The sequence below is a fragment of the Scyliorhinus torazame genome, chromosome 14 (assembly GCF_047496885.1).
Source record: "Scyliorhinus torazame isolate Kashiwa2021f chromosome 14, sScyTor2.1, whole genome shotgun sequence".
In the NCBI taxonomy this organism is placed as follows: Eukaryota; Metazoa; Chordata; class Chondrichthyes; order Carcharhiniformes; family Scyliorhinidae; genus Scyliorhinus; species Scyliorhinus torazame.
Window position 1 is genome coordinate 173,867,410 of NC_092720.1, and position 10,688 is coordinate 173,878,097.

The following is a 10,688-nucleotide window of genomic DNA, read 5'->3' on the forward strand; positions in this document are numbered from 1 at the left end:
TAATTCAATTTGTTATCCCCCCTCCTTTCCATCCATTTTTAAAGCACATTGTTCGTTTCACTTCTTCCAATCAGCCCTCTCCGTCTCGCTCTTTGTTATCCACTTCCAAATACTCTAATATAGAACGCACAGACACACTGCCTGTGCGGTGGCTAAGTGGGAAGTCGTTCGTCTTATAAACCAAAGATACTGGTTTCGGTTTCTGCCCGTTCTTGAGAGCGTTCGTCCGGCTTCAGTATTTTATTTACATGATATTAATGGATCAGTACTTCATTGACACTGATCCATTGAAGGTTGTTTGTCGTGTTTCGCATTCGCCCATGCACAAGCAGAGCGGCATTTCTTTCATGCTGCTGCCAAACAGGAGAAACTGAAATTGTTCATTTTCTGTCGCTTTTGTCTGTATCTTTCTTTCAGCGACCCGTTACTTTTTGCAGGAATTCTGCAGCTCCGGACACAATCCCAGGATGGTCTGCTCACTCCTTGGTGTCAGAAACACAGGGAATGGGCCACCTTCATCTGGAACTGTGCCATATCATGCTGCGACTGCGCCACTACCTTCTGGGATCGTGTCACATCATTCAGTAACTGTGCAATCTCCCTCTGGGACTTGGCAACCTCTCTCTGTGTCTGTGCCACGTCTGCTAGCGGCTGAACAATGCCGCCAACATTCCGAACCATGGCCTGCTGTTACTGGGCCACGCTGAGAAGTGCATTTGCATTGTCCAAGTGGATCTTGCAAAGTGGTATCTGTGAGACGGCAGCCCTGACCTGAGCGTCGGTCAGCGCCTGCACAAAATGACCCTGGTCTTGGACATGCTGGTCCATAGACAAAACCCTCGCCCCAATGCCACAACGTACATCACCCATTCAGTGCTGGCCTGTGTGGCACACATGGTCGTTACCAACTCCTGCTCCTGCACGCGCTCGGACTCCTCCACCTACACCTGCAGGTGAAAGATGCTCGCCGACAACCCTCATGCAGTCCCTGGCTCTGTGACTGCAGTATAGATGGGACTGTCCGGTCCAGAAGCCCAAAACCAGTCTGGACAGCATCTAGTGCATTGGGACGGCGTGCGTTCCGACCGTCCGCCCCCTTGGTATTCCTCCCTCCACCCGATGGAGGGGGGTCTCAGGCTATGGCACTGGCTGGGGGCGGGACCCCAGATGGATCTGCCTCATCACCAGGATGTCCTGCAAGCCACTAGACAAGACACATGATTAGAACGCAGGGCGGAAGGTGAGGGGGTCGTGAAGGTGAGGACGATGTGGGTACGAGTATTCTGAAAGTGAAGGGAGGGAGTAGATGCATCCATAGGAATGTGAAGGGAGGAAACTGGTGCATCAGTGTGAAAGGAAAGGATATGAGGAGGTGTGGCAGGTTGGAATTGAAGGGATAGGAACAGCTGCTTCAGTGTGAAAGGGAAGGGGATGAGCATGTACATCAGTATGGAACAGGAGGGTGGGAAAAAGTGCATTTGTATGATATTGTATGGAGGGTAAAGGTACAGTATTATGAAAGTGAAGATAGCAAGCAAGAGCATCAGTGTCAAAATGGAGGGAGGGAGAAAGTTTACTTGTCTGAACTTGAAGTGGGGGGTCAGGTGCAGTATTGTGAAGGTGAAGGGAGTGAGCAGCTGCATCAGTACAGAACTAGAGGGAAGGTGATCGTGCATTAGTGTAAGGTGAAGGCAAAGAGCAGGTGTAGTTTTGTAATGCTGGGCAGTAGGTGGTGCATTAATGTGTAAGTCACGGGGTGGAGCAGATGCATCATCATTAAACTAGAGGGGGGAGAAGTTGTAGTATTGAGAACTTGAAGGAAGGGAGCAGGTGTGTCGGTGTGGAATTGGAGGGGGAAGAAGATGCGTTGGTGTGAAAGTGAAAGTGGGGAGAGGCTGCATCATTCTGAAACCGGAGGGAGAGATCACATGCAAATTGCATGGAACATACCAGGTGTATCGCCATGAAATTCAAGTGATGGACAAGATCTATGAGCGTAAAATTTGAAGGAGGGCGAAGGCATATCGGCGTGAAAGTGAAGGAAGGAAACAGGTGTATCACTATGTAATTGAAGGGAGGGAGAAGGTGTAGTAGAATAAACGTGTAGGGAGTGAGCAGATGCATTAGTATGAAATTAGAGGAGTGGAGATGTATAAGTGCGAAATTGGAGAGAAATGTATTTGTGTGAAAGTGAAGGCAGACAGCAGGTTTTTCAGTGTGAAAATGAAGCGAGGGAGCAGCTGCATTTGGATGAAATTGGAAAGCGGAAGCAGGTATATCACTGTGAAATTAAAGGGAACAAGCAGGCTCAGGAGAGTGAAAGTGAAGTGAGGGAGAAGGTGTAGCATAGTAACAGTGAAGGGAGGAAATAGGTGCATCAGTATGAAACTGGACGCAATGAGCAGCTGCATCAGTATGACATTGGAGGGATGGAGAAGTTTTATCAGGATGAAATTGGAGGAAGCAGATATATTCGTAGGGAATTTGATGGAGGATGTTGGTGCAGTATTATGAAAGTGAAGGAACAAACAGTTGCATCATTGTGAAAATTAGAGGGAGGGAGCAGGTGTATCAGTATGCATTGTGAAAGTAAAGGCAGGGTGCAGGTAAAGGGATGGGGGAGCATTTGCATCAGTATGAAGTTGAAGAGGTGGTGGTCAGCTGCATCAGTATGAAACCGGAGAGAGAGAGAAGATATCTTAGTGTGAATGTTAAGGTTAGTAGCATGACATTGAAGGGGGGGAGAATGCGTATTTCTGTTAAATTGAAGAGAGGATGCAAATTTATGTGTGTAAAATTCAAAAGAGGGAGGATGTGCATTAACGAAACATTGCAATGAGTGTCAAGGTCTATTTCTGTGAAAGAGAAGGGAGGGAGCAGGTGTATTTGTGCGAACGTGAAGGAAGGGGACACTTGCATCAGTATGAAACTGGAGGGGGAGCAGGTGCTTTAGTGTGAAATTGTGGTTGGAGCATGTCAATCAATTGGAAATTGGAGTGGGAACGGATGAATTATTGTGAACGTGAAACGAGGGAACAGGTGCACCAGAATTAATCTGGAGGAAAAAAAACAGCTTCATCAATGTGAAATTGGAGGGGCCTATGCCAGTTCATGCCATTCAACGATGTTTTCGGGTTCTTTATACACAGGTATAAATTAATTTTCCAATTTCACATTTCCAGCAACTTAAGCATTTTGCATTTGGACTGCTCCATTTTTGACGAGTTGGATGGAGGTAAATGACACATCATTGTTCCTCGCTGTAATTCGCTTACACATTCATAAAATATCGGCGATTGACCTTACGGGAAAGCAGCAGAGCTGCAGATTCTCGGAGAATATTTCTTTGCAACCACGATTTAGAACGAGAAGCTCTGTACCAGGCAATCGCAACTAGCAAATTAATTCGTCTCTGCGTTGATTAACCGTCCAACGTTCCAAACAGTAACTTAACTCAATTACAAATTGCATCGCATAAACCACAACCCTTGGAGCCCTTGAAGTAACATTACGCATTTATGGTCTTTGCATTGAATTGGTCTAATTCCACCCACTACAAACAAAGCTATTTTCAAGTATTTGCCACTTTCATTAGGAGCAAACTATTATGCAAACAAAACGCAGTTTCTCGGTTAGGCGGGCCGTATCGTTAGATTTCCAGGAAAACGGCCTTAACTATCTGCTTTAAGGTTGAAGCCTGCACTCACAGTGTAGTTAGATGGTCGCAGAGATGGGAACATGTTGATTGATTTGAAAACACAGATTGTATGCTGGTGGCCATTCCCTTCGAGACAGTGACCTCTGCAAAGTCGGAGCAGAAACAGCTGAAGCACGCGTGGCACTGTGGTCGTCTCGTGCTTAGTACTCAGTGTTGTGCCACAGTAACGTTCCAATCTGAGTCACGACAGCATTACTGCAAAGGTTTTGCACCCTGTGAAACCCGCTGAAAAAAGTAAGCAAAAATATTGCGTGAAAACTTTTTTTGTCACTGAAAACTGATTTATACCTTCAAGATCCAGCTCTCCCAAGTGACTATGCCGGATGATCCTTACGCATTACGTATATCTGCTCCGTGATTTGTCTCCTTTCCGCAATGAGGAGCCCTCGGCTAATCCTCCATCCATTTTATTTTTACTTCGCTGCAATATTACGAAACTAAAACTTACTTTCAATATTTGCGCCGTTTAGTTCGTTCTGCTGCTGTAGTTGTTGTAGGGAGTGCCTGTCCCAATCTCACCAAAAGTACCTCGGAACCAGTGAGTATATTTAAATCTCGGGTTCAGGTCTCACTCTGTGGCAATTGAAGAGCAGCGCAGTTTACCCTACTCTCTCGTTGTCCCTCCACCAGCACTGCTGTTTTGGAGAGATTGATGTGAGCAAAAATGACCGATGCTCGGGCTTAATTTATTAGCAACACTTATTTGGAACAACGCACGTCTCCAAGTACCATTACATTGGAATGCGCCTTTGAAGACTGCAGCGGGAGAGATCCCTGAGGTGGTTGCAGTTACGGTTACCAAAACGAGTCGCGTGAGTGGAATCAAATTTATATCCATCCGAGCACGTTGCTCCCCCACTTCTATCTCCACACGGTCTATACGCTTCAGGGGCTGAAATGTACCGTCCGAGTAGCCTGTTACTCTTCTAAACTGTGGTGGATGCAAACCTAGCCTCGGCAATCTTTCCTCAAAAGATAACCAACCCAGATCAGGTATTGCACAGGTAAACCTACTCTGACCTGCTTCTAATGCATTTACATCTTTCCTTAAATAAGGTGACTAATACTGTACATAATACTCCAAATCAAGCCACATGAGTGTTCTGTACAACTGAAGCATAATCCTTCTACGTTTATAATGAAGAAACATTCTATTAGCTTTCCCAATTCCTTGCTGTGAATGTACACGAGCCTTTTGTGCATCATGCGCTCGGAACCCCAGATCTCTCTGCACCTCAGAGTGCACCATTTAGATAACAATGTCAAATTTGCCCGCACTGTATTCCATTTAGCCTTTCGCCAAACTCACCTAACCTATCGTTGTCCCATTCATTACATGACCTCTGTTGCAAATACTTCCTACTCCGGTGCAGATTGTAATTACGCCGAACTTCATCTGCATTCTCAGACAAAACGCTGTAAAAATGCAGCAAATCTTCATTCTTACATTCCAACCTACTTGCAGTCAAGGCGCGGACAGCATTTCAACAAAGAACAAAGAACAAAGAAATGTACAGCACAGGAACAGGCCCTTCGGCCCTCCAAGCCCGTGCCGACCATACTGCCCGACTAAACTACAATCTTCTACACTTCCTGGGTCCGTATCCTTCTATTCCCATCCTATTCATATATTTGTCAAGATGCCCCTTAAATGTCCCTATCGTCCCTGCCTCCACTACCTCCTCCGGTAGTGAGTTCCAGGCACCCACTACCCTCTGCGTAAAAAACTTGCCTCGTACATCTACTCTAAACTTTGCCCCTCTCACCTTAAACCTATGCCCCCTAGTAATTGACCCCTCTACCCTGGGGAAAAGCCTCTGACTATCCACTCTGTCTATGCCCCTCATAATTTTGTATACCTCTATCAGGTCGCCCCTCAACCTCCTTCGTTCCAGTGAGAACAAACCGAGTTTATTCAATCGCTCCTCATAGCTTATGCCCTCCATACCAGGCAACATTCTGGTAAATCTCTTCTGCACCCTCTCTAAAGCCTCCACATCCTTCTGGTAGTGTGGCGACCAGAATTGAACACTATACTCCAAGTGTGGCCTAACTAAGGTTCTATACAGCTGCAACATGACTTGCCAATTCTTATACTCAATGCCCCGGCCAATGAAGGCAAGCATGCCGTATGCCTTCTTGACTACCTTCTCCACCTGTGTAGCCCCTTTCAGTGATCTGTGGACCTGTACTCCTAGATCTCTTTGACTTTCAATACTCTTGAGGGTTCTACCATTCACTGTATATTCCCTACCTGCATTAGCCCTTCCAAAATGCATTACCTCACATTTGTCCAGGTTAAACTCCATCTGCCATCTCTCCGCCCAAGTCTCCAGACAATCTAAATCCTGCTGTATCCTCAGACAGTCCTCATCGCTATCCGCAATTCCACCAACCTTTGTGTCGTCTGCAAACTTACTAATCAGACCAGTTACATTTTCCTCCAAATCATTTATATATACTACAAAGAGCAAAGGTCCCAGCACTGATCCCTGTGGAACACCACTGGTCACAGCCCTCCAATTAGAAAAGCATCCCTCCATTGCTACCCTCTGCCTTCTATGGCCTAGCCAGTTCTGTATCCACCTTGCCAGTTCACCCCTGATCCCGTGTGACTTCACCTTTTGTACTAGTCTACCATGAGGGACCTTGTCAAAGGCCTTACTGAAGTCCATATAGACAACATCTACTGCCCTACCTGCATCAATCATCTTAGTGACCTCCTCGAAAAACTCTATCAAGTTAGTGAGACACGACCTCCCCTTCACAAAACCGTGCTGCCTCTCACTAATACGTCCATTTGCTTCCAAATGGGAGTAGATCCTGTCTCGAAGAATTCTCTCCAGTAATTTCCCTACCACTGAAGTAAGGCTCACCGGCCTGTAGTTCCCGGGATTATCCCTGCCACCCTTCTTAAACAGAGGAACAACATTGGCTATTCTCCAGTCCTCCGGGACATCCCCTGAAGACAGCGAGGATCCAAAGATTTCTGTCAAGGCCTCAGCAATTTCCTCTCCAGCCTCCTTCAGTATTCTGGGGTAGATCCCATCCGGCCCTGGGGACTTATCTACCTTAATATTTTTTAAGACACCCAACACCTCGTCTTTTTGGATCACAATGTGACCCAGGCTATCTACACCCCCTTCTCCAGACTCAACATCTACCAATTCCTTCTCTTTGGTGAATACTGATGCAAAGTATTCATTTAGTACCTCGCCCATTTCCTCTGGCTCCACACATAGATTCCCTTGCCTATCCTTCAGTGGGCCAACCCTTTCCCTGGCTACCCTCTTGCTTTTTATGTAAGTGTAAAAAGCCTTGGGATTTTCCTTAACCCTATTTGCCAATGACTTTTCATGACCCCTTCTAGCCCTCCTGACTCCTTGCTTAAGTTCCTTCCTACTTTCCTTATATGCCACACAGGCTTCGTCTGTTCCCAGCCTTTTAGCCCTGACAAATGCCTCCTTTTTCTTTTTGACGAGGCCTACAATATCACTCGTCATCCAAGGTTCCCGAAAATTGCCGTATTTATCTTTCTTCCTCACAGGAACATGCCTGTCCTGTATTCCTTTCAACTGACACTTGAAAGCCTCCCACATGTCAGATGTTGATTTGCCCTCAAACATCCGCCCCCAATCTATGTTCTTCAGTTCCCGCCTAATATTGTTATAATTAGCCTTCCCCCAATTTAGCACATTCATCCTCGGACCACTCTTATCCTTGTCCACCAGTACTTTAAAACTTACTGAATTGTGGTCACTGTTACCGAAATGCTCCCCTACTGAAACATCTACCACCTGGCCGGGCTCATTCCCCAATACCAGGTCCAGTACCGCCCCTTCCCTAGTTGGACTGTTTACATATTGTTTTAAGAAGCCCTCCTGGATGCTCCTTACAAATTCTGCCCCGTCTAAGCCCCTGGCACTAAGTGAGTCCCAGTCAATATTGGGGAAGTTGAAGTCTCCCATCACCACAACCCTGTTGTTTTTACTCTTTTCCAAAATCTGTCTACCTATCTGCTCCTCTATCTCCCGCTGGCTGTTGGGAGGCCTGTAGTATACCCCCAACATTGTGACTGCACCCTTCTTATTCCTGATCTCTACCCATATAGCCTCACTGCCCTCTGAGGTGTCCTCTCGCTGTATAGCTGTGATACTCTCCTGAACAAGTAGCGCAACTCCGCCTCCCCTTTTACATCCCCCTCTATCCCGCCTGAAACATCTAAATCCTGGAACTTTTAGCTGCCAATCCTGCCCTTCCCTCAACCAGGTCTCTGTAATGGCAACAACATCATAGTTCCAAGTAGTAATCCAAGCTCTAAGTTCATCTGCCTTACCCGTAATGCTCCTTGCATTAAAACATATGCACTTCAGGCCACCAGACCCGCTGTGTTCAGCAACTTCTCCCCGTCTGCGCTGCCTCAGAGCCACACTATCCCTATTCCCTAGTTCTCCCTCAATGCTCTCACCTTCTGACCTATTGCTCCCGTGCCCACCCCCCTGCCATACTAGTTTAAACCCTCCCGTGTGACACTAGCAAACCTCGCGGCCAGGATATTTATGCCTCTCCGGTTTAGATGCAACCCGTCCATCTTATACAGGTCACACCTGCCCCGGAAGAGCTCCCAGTGGTCCAGATAACAGAAACCCTCCCTCCTACACCAGCTGTTTAGCCACGTGTTTGTCTGCTCTATCTTCCTATTTCTAGCCTCACTGGCACGTGGCACAGGGAGTAATCCCGAGATTACAACCCTCGAGGTCCTGTCTTTTAACTTTCTGCCTAGCTCCCTGAACTCCTGCTGCAGGACCTCATGCCCCTTCCTGCCTATGTCGTTAGTACCAATATGTACAACGACCTCTGCCTGTTTGCCCTCCCCCTTCAGGATTCCCTCTACCCGTTCGGAGACATCCTGGACCCTGGCACCAGGGAGGCAACATACCATCCTGGAGTCTCTTTCACGTCCACAGAAGCGCCTATCTGTGCCCCTGACTATAGAGTCCCCTATAACTATTACTCTTCTGCGCTTTGACCCTCCCTTCTGAACATCAGAGCCAGCCGTGGTGCCACTGCTCTGGCTGCTGCTGTTTTCCCCTGATAGGCTATCCCCCCCGACAGTATCCAAAGGGGTATATCTGTTCGAGAGGGGGACAACCACAGGGGATTCCTGCACTGACTGCCTGCCCTTTCTGGTGGTCACCCATTTCTCTGCCTGCACCTTGGGTGTGACCACACTTACATAACTGCGATCTATGACGCTTTCCGCCACCTGCATGCTCCTAAGTGCATCCAATTGCTGCTCCAACCGAACCATGCGGTCTGTGAGGAGCTGCAGTTGGGTGCACTTTCTGCAGATGAAGCCATCCGGGACGCTGGAAGCCTCCCGGACCTGCCACATCTCACAGTCAGAGCACAGCACCCCTCTAACTGACATTGCGTCAATTAATTAAAATTAAAATTTGTCTTTTTTTTTTTTTTTATAAAAACTTTTTTTAAATTTCAAAGTTACTGTCAACTATCTGTTTCCTAGCACTAGATTTCTAATAGAAATGCGATAGCCAACTATAATATTCTCCGATCTCTGGCTTAGATATCCTCTAAATTATAATTAAGTTATTATGTTTAATTAGTTCCCAAATACTCAAAAAAATTTAGGTTAGAATCCCAACCAGCCACTCAGGTCACAGCTTTTCTGTGATGTCACTTCAGTTTCCCCCCGACACACACAATTTGAAAAAAGGTATAAAAGTAAAAATCACTTGCTTACCTTCTGAGATGTTCTCAGGTTCTCTCGCTGACAGAGACTGCTCCTCCACCTCCAATCCTTGACCTGCACAATGCTAATAATATAATAATATAATATGGCACTTACCTTACACCAATGGGTCTTATTATTAGGTTAGAGGAGGAGGGCGGGTTGTTTCCTCCTCAGTTGTTTGCTATCCTTGCTCTGAATCGTGCACCATGAATTGCAACTTCGTCTCAACAATGCGATTCGCTATTTCCCTCCTCAGATCCCGTTTTTTTTCAGCCAAGCAGTCGGCTTCCTTTCTCGCTTCCTGCAATTAATCTTATCTGATGCACCCTTTCATGGACCTAGTTCATATACTGATCTATACGACGGTCGGCTCGTTGGTCTAGAGGTATGATTCTCGCTTCGGGTGTGTTTGTGTGACGAAAATGCGAGAGGTCCCGGGTTCGAATCCCGGACGAGCCTTTTAAGTATCCGATTGTGGATTGGGCACATTTGCGTTGCAGCATCATGCCATTGCTTGCGCGACATTTTAATTTGACCATCGTGTATTTGCTTTCATGAGCGTGATTGAAACTGTTATGCTGCAGTTTCTGAGAAATTAACGCAGAGGAAATTGGATGAATTCTGAAATCGACAGTTGGGCTGCAGGTGCCAAAGGGTGAGATTTATTGTTCGGTAAGCGTTGGCAGAGTAGTTGCTGAAGACAGAATGTGCATGAACGGCAGTTTGTTGAATTCGTTCCTGAATTTATCAGGAATATTCAGAATGAACACTTCAGTACCGAGAGGATCGCACGGTAGCATAGTGGTTAGCACAATTGCTTCACAGCTCCAGTGTCCCGGGTTCAATTGCCAGCTTGGGTCACTGTCTGCGCGGAGTCTGCACGTTCTCCCTATGTGTGCGTGGGTTTCCTCCGGGTGGTCCAGTTTCCTTCCACTGTCCAAAGATGAGTAAGTTAGGTGGATTTGCCATGTTAAATTGCCCTTAGTGTGCAAGATTTCCCTTTAGTGTTGGGTGGGGTTACTGGGTTGTGAGAACAGCGTGCAGGCTTGGGTAGGGTGCCCTTGCCAGGAGCCGGTGCAGATTCGATGGGCCGAATGGCCTCCTTTGGCACTGTAAATTCTATGACTGATGACCTGCTTCTCACCGCTGACATCCTGATCCTCGGCCTCCTGTAGTTTTCCAGTGAAGATCAGGGTACGCTGCAGAGGTACAACT

The 10,688-nt window shown here is 46.8% G+C and overlaps 1 non-coding gene across 1 annotated transcript; it reads left to right on the top strand.

The window, feature by feature from the left end:
* Positions 1-9,841: 9,841 nt before the first annotated feature.
* trnap-cgg (transfer RNA proline (anticodon CGG)) lies at positions 9,842-9,932 on the top strand. Its single transcript is given in 2 exon segments — positions 9,842-9,877; positions 9,897-9,932. It is a non-coding gene; the product is annotated as a tRNA-Pro (tRNA).
* Positions 9,933-10,688: the final 756 nt, after the last annotated feature.